The sequence below is a fragment of the Cebus imitator genome, unplaced genomic scaffold (genome assembly GCF_001604975.1).
Source record: "Cebus imitator isolate Cc_AM_T3 unplaced genomic scaffold, Cebus_imitator-1.0 Scaffold205, whole genome shotgun sequence".
Lineage (NCBI taxonomy): Eukaryota > Metazoa > Chordata > Mammalia > Primates > Cebidae > Cebus > Cebus imitator.
This window is the reverse complement of record NW_016107520.1, coordinates 1,244,299-1,254,143: the sequence shown is the minus strand read 5'-3', so window position 1 is coordinate 1,254,143 and position 9,845 is coordinate 1,244,299.

The following is a 9,845-nucleotide window of genomic DNA, read 5'->3' as shown; positions in this document are numbered from 1 at the left end:
ACTTTGGGAGGCCAAGGCTGGAGGACAGCTTGAGATCAGGAGTTTGAAACCAGCCTGATCACATAGTGAGACCCTCATCTCGACAAAAAATACAAAAGTTAGCCAGATGTTGTGCAACACACCTGTAGTCTCAGCTACTCAGGAGGCTGAGGCAGGAGGATCACTTGAGTCCAGGAGTTTGATGCTGCAGTGAGCTGTGATCATGCCACTGTACTCCAGCCTGGGTGACAGAGACCCTGTCTCTAAAAAGTAAACAAATGAAATAGAAAATAAAAACAAATGGTAGGAATAAAAGGAACTGAGTAAAAGGGGGCAGAGGCATGTCTAGGGGAGAGGACTAGAACTGCCAAGGGGTTTGAGTGCCTGATGGATTCTGAAGACTGAAGTATACATGACCCAAAAAAGCAATGTCATTTGTAAACTTTAGTTGACGAGCTTAGTGAAGTGCTGCATGGAGGAATGATCTGACCAATAGGAAAAATGGGCACCAGCCAGTTAGATTCTTGAAGCTGCAAAGTCCTCATCTTCAGCCACAGCAGGTAGCTAGGGGCTAGAGTTACTTGGGACTTTCCCCAGTGATCTAGTTCCTTCTATCTCTTGTAAACAAGGCTGGCTCAGTATGCTCGGCAGGCCCGGACAAACCCCTCGATGTTGCTCAGAGAAAGTGTGAATCAGGGCTCACTGACACCAAGGTTAGTAGCAGAAGAGCAGAGCCTCCACCTTCCCAGGCAGGAAGCCCCCATTCTTGGCCACGTGCATGAAGGAGGTCTTGGCAGCCTCTGACATACCTCGGGGTCATGATTTAGCCACCCCAAATACTGTGTCTCCACAGAATGGCCACTTGGGGCCACACTACATTGTGGAGAGACAATGAAAGAGCTTCTGTTTTTGAGATAACTTTTCCTCATATGTGAATAATTCCACACACAAAAAATGAGAAAACAGCTTCTCTCTGTCACTTCCAGAATCAGGAACAGGGATCAGATTATCTTTTAGAAACCCACTCCAAAAAGAAATAAAAATCATGGAAATATGGATAAATACCATGGTGGACATTTATTTTAGGCAATAAATGAAGTTCAGATGAATTCAAAATGATTGGCTGGAGATGGATGTGTTTGTTGAAAATAAGGAAAAGGGAGGGAAAAGTTAGTAAATAATAGGTCAAATCTTCAGCCTAGAGGGCACCACTCAGTTATCTTCTGTTTCCCCTTAGGTTTCCTGAGCAGGACTTGGTGGCCATGGACTGACATGGGCTAGGTCCCTAGAAGGCTCTTGGGTTTGTCCCACCTGTCTCCAGCTCCAGGGCCACCACGCTAATGAAGCCACTGAATTTCTGACCAGCTGCCCTGCTGTGGCTTTCATTCTTGCTCTCTCACACAGCAGCAGCCAGCATGGCACTTTCTCTTCCGAGCCCCTCCCACTGACTGCACCCTGTGCTTGTCCTTCACAGCACTCACCACAGTGTGTAAAGATCTGTATGTGGGGTGATTTGACTAATGGTTCTCTCCCCTTAAGTGTAAGTAAACCCATGAGGGCAAGGACTGCTCACCATCGCATCCTTGGTGCCTAGTAGGATGCCCACCCCATAACAGGCTGAAGCCCCTGGGTGTGTGGGAGGGAGTAGGAAAGAAGCAACAGCTGCCAATCAAAGGCCCTTTTGGGCATGTGACCCTTAGCTAGCCAATCAGAATCTTTTCCAGGGTTGTAGCCATGGAAGCTGTGAGCATCTCAGTTGGTTGGGCTGTCTGTCTTGTCTTGGATTGGATTCTCCCAGAAGGAGATCCTGAGTCAATGATTCAGGTGCAAGTGGATTTCTTCTGGGAGCCTTTCTTTAATAATGCACTTGCACCTGAATCATTGACTCAGGATCTATTTCAGGATCTCCTTCTTAAGGGAAAGGGGTAAGCAGAATCCAGAAGAAGCAAAGCAATGGAGCAGGCATGGGATCAGGAAGAGGAGAGGGAGGCTGCTGTGAGCCCAGCAGGACTTCTTTCAGGCTGTTAAGGAGAGGGATTCGTAGGAACATGAAGATGGCCCAAATAGCTCATGAGGAGAGGGGCGGGGGGGAAATGAGACAGCAAACCACCATGGCATGTATGTACCTATGCAACATTCCTGCAGGATGCAGGACGTGCACTTGTATCCCAGAGCCCAAATACAATTAAAAAAAAAAATAGCTCTAAGGTCCCTTGTCTCATCTCCTGTCCTTATCCAGGGCCATAGGCTCTGGATAAAACGCTGCCACCGCCACCTGCCTGGGCTTTTGTTTTGGCTCACCTTTCATCTGCCTTCTCAGGCTCTGTCTGCCTTGGCTTCCCTCAACACAGAATTTGCATTTTGCTATTTTCCATCTGCTCTGGGTAGTCTGGCTCCAGATGTTGGGGCAGCAAATGCAGAAATTCCATTGCAAACGGATCCGAGAATTCTCTGCTTGGCTCCACTCACTGAATCCCAAGCACCAAATACCTCACTGGTGTCTGCCTACCTTCCTGAGAGGCAGATCCATGGCTCAAAGGGAGTATCCAACTACAAGACCCAGTACTTATGGAGGCTTTTTATTGAATAACTCATTTCATTGAAGGAAAAATCTGGAATCTACTAAGACCTCCTGATATTCTTTAATTAACTAGAAATTTTGTTTTGTTTTCCTCAATATTTTCATCTAAGGTGGCTGAAATGACTATGGAGGTAAAACTGTGTTTTAAAAGCTTGTTACTCCATTTCTTTCACCCATCTCCATCAATGATAACATGAGTTATCATTCATCAATGCTAAGCATGTGTCAGGCTTCATGCATTCTCACATACATTTCATCCTCAGGCCTGGAGAAGATAATTTCCCCAAAGTCACACAGGTGGTACTCAGAAAAGTGTAGGTTTGAACCTGGATCTGACTGCAAACCCATACTCTTAACTGCTTCATTCAACTTTTGCCAGCAATCATTTTTCATAGGTTAAATGCCAGAACCTAAAGCCAAGATTTTGCAGTATACAGTGGAGAAACAGGATGTCTTTTGAAATGCTTCAGAATAGTTTCTATAGTACATATCTAAGCAGCATTCTATGACCAAAGGATCCCAAATCCTTTGCTCCTTGTATTATACTTCATTCATTCATTCAACAAATGTATATAGAGCACTTCTGTAAGGCTTTATTCTAGGCACTGTTTGTTATTGAACAAAGAGGACCAAAAAAAAAAAACAAAAAAAACAACAACCCACTATTCTTATAGAGTTTGCATTCAGGGATGCAGGAAGGAGGTTGAAACAGGAGATAGGCAACAAACATTAAAAATTTTAAGAAAATTTTGTAATATGTTAAAAGGTGGGCCAAGCATGGTGGCTCACGCCTGTAATCCCAGCACTTTGGGAAGCCGAGGCAGGCGGATCACAAGGTCAGGAGATCAAGACCATCCTGGCCAACATGGTGAAACCCTATCTCTACTAAAAATACAAAAATTAGCTGGGCATGGTGGCACGTGCCTGTAATCCCAGCTACTCGGGAGCCTGAGGCAGGAGAATGTCTTGAACCACGGAGTTGGAGGTTGCAGTGAGCCGAGATGGCGCCATTGCACTCCAGCTGGGCGACAAAGTGAGACTCTGCCTCAGAAAAAAAAAAAAAAAGAGGTGATCACTATGAGGGAAAAAGCAAAGTAAGTGAAGTCAGAAGTGCAATTTAAATTAGGGAGGTCAGGTTAGAACTATTCTTTTCATAAAGTGTGAGTATATAAAGATCTTGAGGGCTTAGACTGGTGTGGCTAGAAGTGAGGGGGGTGATAGGAGATGATGACACAGAGGTGGCAGTAACCAAAAGGCTAGAAATTAGAGGCACTATTTTTATACTTGCTCTCTTGAAGGATCAGTGGTGGTTTCCCCAACACCGGCTAAGCCCTCAAGGTCTTTATATACTCACCATTTTATGAAAAGAATAGTATGGTTCTGATGATATCAATGGGGCAGCTTCAGATGCTCATAGAGCTATTCCTATCCCATTTGCCCCACTCCAACACCCACACCCCTGAACTCAGTCTTTCAAGAAGCTGGGGTGACTAGAAACCAGAAGAGGCAAAATTGCCCACCTCTCAGGCCATCGGCAGCTGCCACCTCTGCATGCCTTCCTTCCCCCGCAGAGACTGAGCCCCTCCTCCCTTCCTTGCAAAAGTGCCCTCCAGAGTCTACTTACCCTCCTAAGAACAGCTTATCAGTGTGTGAAAGAAATTGGTTTCACAATTTTTTTTTTTAACAAAGTACTTTCTTCAAGTTAGGGAGGCAGAATTTCCACCGGGAGCTAACGTCGCTAATCAGAAAAGTAGCAAAATGTACCAAATCTTAGGGACAGTAAGGGAGACAGAATTCCCACTGGGAGCTAACGTCACTAATCAGAAAAGTAGCAAAATGTACCAACTCTTAGGGACAGGCTAGCACATAATGAGCAAATGAGTCAGAAGTCACAGGCCAGGGGCAATACCCAGTGAGGTACAAGGTTGGATTGGATCTAGTGGTTTGAAGGCAGTCCTCTCCTTGGTAATCCCAACTTGTGCCACAGGACGGGCTCCTGTTTAAAGGAGCTGTGCCAGGCTGGACAGATGTGGCTGTATGCAAATTTTACTACCACAAGTACAGGCCACCAGTCTTGCCAATGTTAACTTATTGGTAGGGGAAAAGCAGAGCTTTGTTTCCCATGGCTTTGTAGAGTGACATTGCCACATGTCAGCGAAGAATCCTCATTCACACAAACACATCAGCCCCACTGCAACTCTCACTTGAGGGAATATAACACAGCCCATCTCATCGTTTCTGTTTTAGATTCAAGCCGAACGTGAATGTGACCCAGCACTGGGAAACATCCACAGCAAGAAGGCAAGGCCTTTAACTGAGAGGTCAGAGATTTGAGGTCGAATCCCAGTTCTGCCACGGAACAGCTGGGTAGCAAGTTACTTTAAATTCTGAGTCCCCTTCCTGTAGAAAAATGTGGTGAAGGAATGTCATGAAGATGAAACAGGCTGGCCCATAGCACCTACTCAGATAAGCCCTTTTGGAAGAACATCATTCAGGATATTCTGTGGGCTGCAGAGTTAGATGCCATATTTGAGAAACTGAGGGAAAATATGGAAATGTCAATGATAATCTCCTCAGAAATATACAACATACTTTCAACTCCACTCTTAGACTCCTGAGCATCCAAGGGAAAGTGGGATATTCAGCCTGCAACCAAAGACCTTGGAAGAATGTCTCCAGACTGTCCCAAGCAAACCCCAATTTAGACGTCCTTTCTTTTGCAAAACACATTTTATGGAGAAAAAGACACAAATAAATTAAAAGTTTATTTCCATACACCATTCTCTAAAATGACTCTGTGGAAAAGAGAGCAAGGAGAAATCTTTAGGTAATATTTCTTTCTTTCCTTGACATTAATTCATGTAACATAAAATACTTGATTTCAAACTATTTCCCACCCAAAACAATTAAAGGCACGTTTAGCCACCTATTTCTTATAGCTTTAGACCTTTATAAAGAAAAGGATATTTTACGTGGAAAAAAGGATTCTAGCTTTTACTGGTTAATATTTTAGCAGGAAGTGTCAGATATTTCTTGAGTAAATTCAGGTTTTTTTCCTGTTAAGCTCTACTTAAATTCTGAAAGACATGAATGATTTCCAGGATTTACCACCAGAGGGCACTGATGCAAACTGAGTCACAAAGTCGCACACGGTATATTCAGCCTCCCTATTGCTGAAATGCTCCCTTTTAAATAAAATGCCCACCTTTTATTTAAGAAAACTTTGAATACAAATGCCTCACATTAGCACTGACTGAAAGCAAAATGTCTGACTACATGCAATCACTAATATTAAGCATATTATTCAGGAACACTATACATAAATTGTTTTCTTTTTAAAAGTAGCAGTGCGTAAAATTAAAACTAGGGAGGAACTGAGAACATGTTCAGAATAACCATGCCCTCACCTCTTGAGCTTGCTTCTCTGAGTTCTCTAGTTCTTGTTCTCTGTACCACTCCTTTGGGTTTTGCACCTAATAAGCTCCTTTGAGGCTGTACTGCAAAGACATCTAGACCCGATCTGGATTTGAATCCCAGCTTTTCCACATAATAGTTTTGTGACCTGGAGAAGGTCTCTGTGCCTTAGTTTCCCCATCTGTACAGTGGAAGCAGTTAGAGCTTGCAGAGCTGTGGTAAGGTGTAAGAGATATGCTTATGAAGTCCCTGGAAGATTCTGGGTGCCTAATTCAATGCTGACATTTAGTGAGATTTTATGTGGGATTTCTGTACATAAAGATGCTCAGAAAGAAGTACTATTATTATTCCTGTATGACAGACATGGAAACTGAGGTTAAGTAATATGCCAAAGGTCACAGAACTAGTAGTGAGCAGGGAGAGTTGCAAAGCTCATGTTATTTTGACTTTCCACACTGCTTGCCCTCGGAGGTTAGAGGATGGGTGGGCGGACATGTATATTAAGCTTCTTTGCACCTGCAGGGCTGACACACATGGTAGATTCTCAATGAACGCGTGGTGAAGATGATGAATATGCATATGTGGCAGATTCTGAATAAAAGGAGGAGTAAATACAATCTCTCTAAAAGATCAAAAGGGCTTTACCAAAGCATGGTATTGTTAGCATCATCACTGTTATCATGATCACTATGATTAAATGCATCACCAGTTTGGCAGATTGCAGGATAATGATATGCAGAGACTATCATTTAGCCTAAAAGGTGATACCTTCCCAGGAAAGGGAAAGAAGGGGGAGCTGAGCTGAGGCCCAGGGAGCTCAGAATTTCTGAGGCAGGAGAGGAGCGGGGCCTGTGCAGGGAGAAGGACCAGAGGGGCACTGGGCCCCTCACAGGTGAACTGGTCGAGGGCCCAACAGGTAGCCAAACCTGGATGAAGAAGGGTAGGTAGTAGCAAGGCACCAGAAGCATATTCTGCTAACAATGTGGCATTTCTGAAGGGGAATACCTCTCCCCAGCCAGCCCCAAAGAACAGTCTGAACTTGACGTGGCTTTGCTCCTGGATCCAGTGAGGGAGATGTGATCACTGTTCCCCTCTGGCCTCTGCATCCATCGTGGTTCCTGTCCCCATCATAGTTCCTTGCTATCAGGGACTGTGTCTAGCCTGTCTTTGTATCCCCAGTGCCAAGCCTAATAACTTGCTCAGTAACTCTCTATAGCCTGAAAAATGAAAGGCCCCACGCTCTCCACCACCACCCCAGGAGGAGGCCTTACCAGCATCTGTCCTAAAACATCAGTGTCAAGTGATTTTGGCTGCAGCACCCTCAGAGCTCTGAGACCAGTGTTTCTGGCTACACAGGCAGTATGAAGCACAGGCCTGCTGCTGCTTACAGCCGGCCAGACAGAAGCTGATTACAGCAAACTGAACTTGCCATGACTAACATGTTTATTTAATTCAAGTGTTTGTTTGTTGATCTCCAGAAATCAAATATAGAGGCCTCATGGGCCCGGCCACCACTGGGGCCCTGGGAGCAAGGTCTGTGTGCAGAGCAATTACGCAGGCCCACGTCCGGCAGGGGTTGGGTTGCATGGTGATACCTGGAGCTGTATCCACTCTGGAAAGATGTCAATTCTGTGGGGAATGTGGTTCAACTTGGGCAGAGAATGAAAGGCATGAAGCTGGTCATGAAGGCTCTCAGCCAGGGGCAGCTTTCCTGCAGGAAGGCTAATTTGTAGAAATAATAACAGCTCCCTCCACCAAAAGCCTACTACGTATCAGGTCCTTTATGTACATTTATTTCTCCTATCTTTATGAGATGGATATAATTATTTCAGTTTTATGGGTAAAAAAAAATTAGTTTCTTAGGCAAGGACCAGGTTAAGTAACTTTCCCAAGGTCAGATTGTAATAGTAATAACAGTAACAAATATTTTTGGGGTGTTTACAATAATTCTGAGCTGAGCACTTAATGGAATACCATTTAGTACTCATATAAATCCTATGTGGTAAAGATTATTATTAACTCCATTTTCCAGATGAGGAAACTGAGACTTGGGGGAGGTTGAGAAACTTGTCCAAGGTCACAAAAAGCTATGATATGGCAGAGCCAAGGTTCCTACGATGAGCATAATGGCTAACATTTAAGGCAGGTACAATGCTCCACGGCTTTTGTCGTTTCAGTTTTCACAACAGCCTGTGAGGTGGGAATCTGTTTCCTTATTTTACAGATGAGGAAGCTGAGGCTTAGGAAGATTAAGTAATTTACCTAGGGATTAAACAGTTCAAGGCAGTCTTACCCCAGCACTCTAGCCTGAAATTACTATGCAGGCAGCCACACCTGGAGGAACAAGGCAGGCAGTGACACAGCACCAGAAGCATACTCTGCTAACAATGTAGCTTCTTCTATATACAGCACAATTTAGAAGTTGTTCCAGGCTGGGTGCAGTGGCTCAAGCCTGTAATCCCAGTGCTTTGGGAAGCCAAGATGGGAGGATGGCTTGAGGCCAGGAGTCCAAGACCAGCCTCCGCCACATACTGAGACCTCATCTCTACAAAAACCATTTTAAAATTAGCATGGTGTGGTGGCACATGCCTGTAATCCCAGCTACTCAGAAGGCTGGGATGGGAGGATCACTTGAGCCTTGGAGTTGGAGGCTGCAGTGAGTCGTGTTCATGCCACTGCACTCCTGGCTGGGCAAGACCACGAGACCCTTCCTGAAAAAAAAGGGCTCTTTCTCCTCAGCAGCTTCTCCCCCAATAGAAAGAAAAACCCAGAAGGTTCATGTTAATTGAATGCCTTCACTTGAATTCAGGAAACACATTTTAATTCACATTTGCCAGTCTCGGAGTCACAATTACAAATGCTAGCAAATATTTCTTCCAAATTAATTATTTCTGAATATTTTCATATATCACTAGAATCATTACAATTATAATAAATGTAGGCTAAAGTCCACCTACTAATATTTAACCATTCTGTGCAATGGATTTATTACTCCAAATACTGATAATTCCCCAAAGATTGTTATTTAGTTAAATGCAGAGAAGTCTTCATGGACAGATTTCTAATTTACCATTTCTATGCCAAGAGAGTCTCTGAGATCTCATTTCCATTTCGAAAATTCTACTGCTATGAAAAGAAGAATTAATGAAATCAAGTGGCTACTATCTTCCCTAGGACTGACCTGCTTATACTTGAATCCTGGATTTAGGGCATAGGTCAAAAGAGCACCCTATCTACAGGGAAACCCCCTTCCTCCACCAACTTGAGCACACACCCACCAGCAGCACTCTTAAATTTTTAAATTCTGTTTAGAGATATTACAGAGCTATTGAAAGTGCAGTACTTAATTTCTTCATCCCATCCACCACCTTGGCAGAAATTCTTGGAAAACTGATATGTAAGTTGGTGTTAAGACCTTGTGAGCACATTAAGGCTTGCCATGGAAAAATGGGTGCAGCATTATTAAGTCCAAGAGATAGTTCCAGCTTCCGGTCCTCACGTCAGGTTTCTACATCTTTCTAATGAGCTAACAGGAGTGTCTAACCTCTGGAGTGCAGTGTTGGACAACTTAAAACAGAACATTGGCCCTGATCCCCATCTCGCCCACAGCCATTCCCCTCTGACATAGTTTATCTTAGTCCAAAGGACTAAAAGACTTTGCCTTTAAAAAGATATCTTTGGCTGGGCGCGGTGGCTCACACCTGTAATCCCAGCACTTTGGGAGGCCGAGTGTGGATCATGAGGTCAGGAGTTTGAGACCAGCCAGGCCAACATGGTGAAACCCCATCTCTACTAAAAAATACAAAAATTAGCCAGGCATGGTGGCGCACACCTGAAATCTCAGCTACTCAGGAGGCTGAGGCAGGAGAAT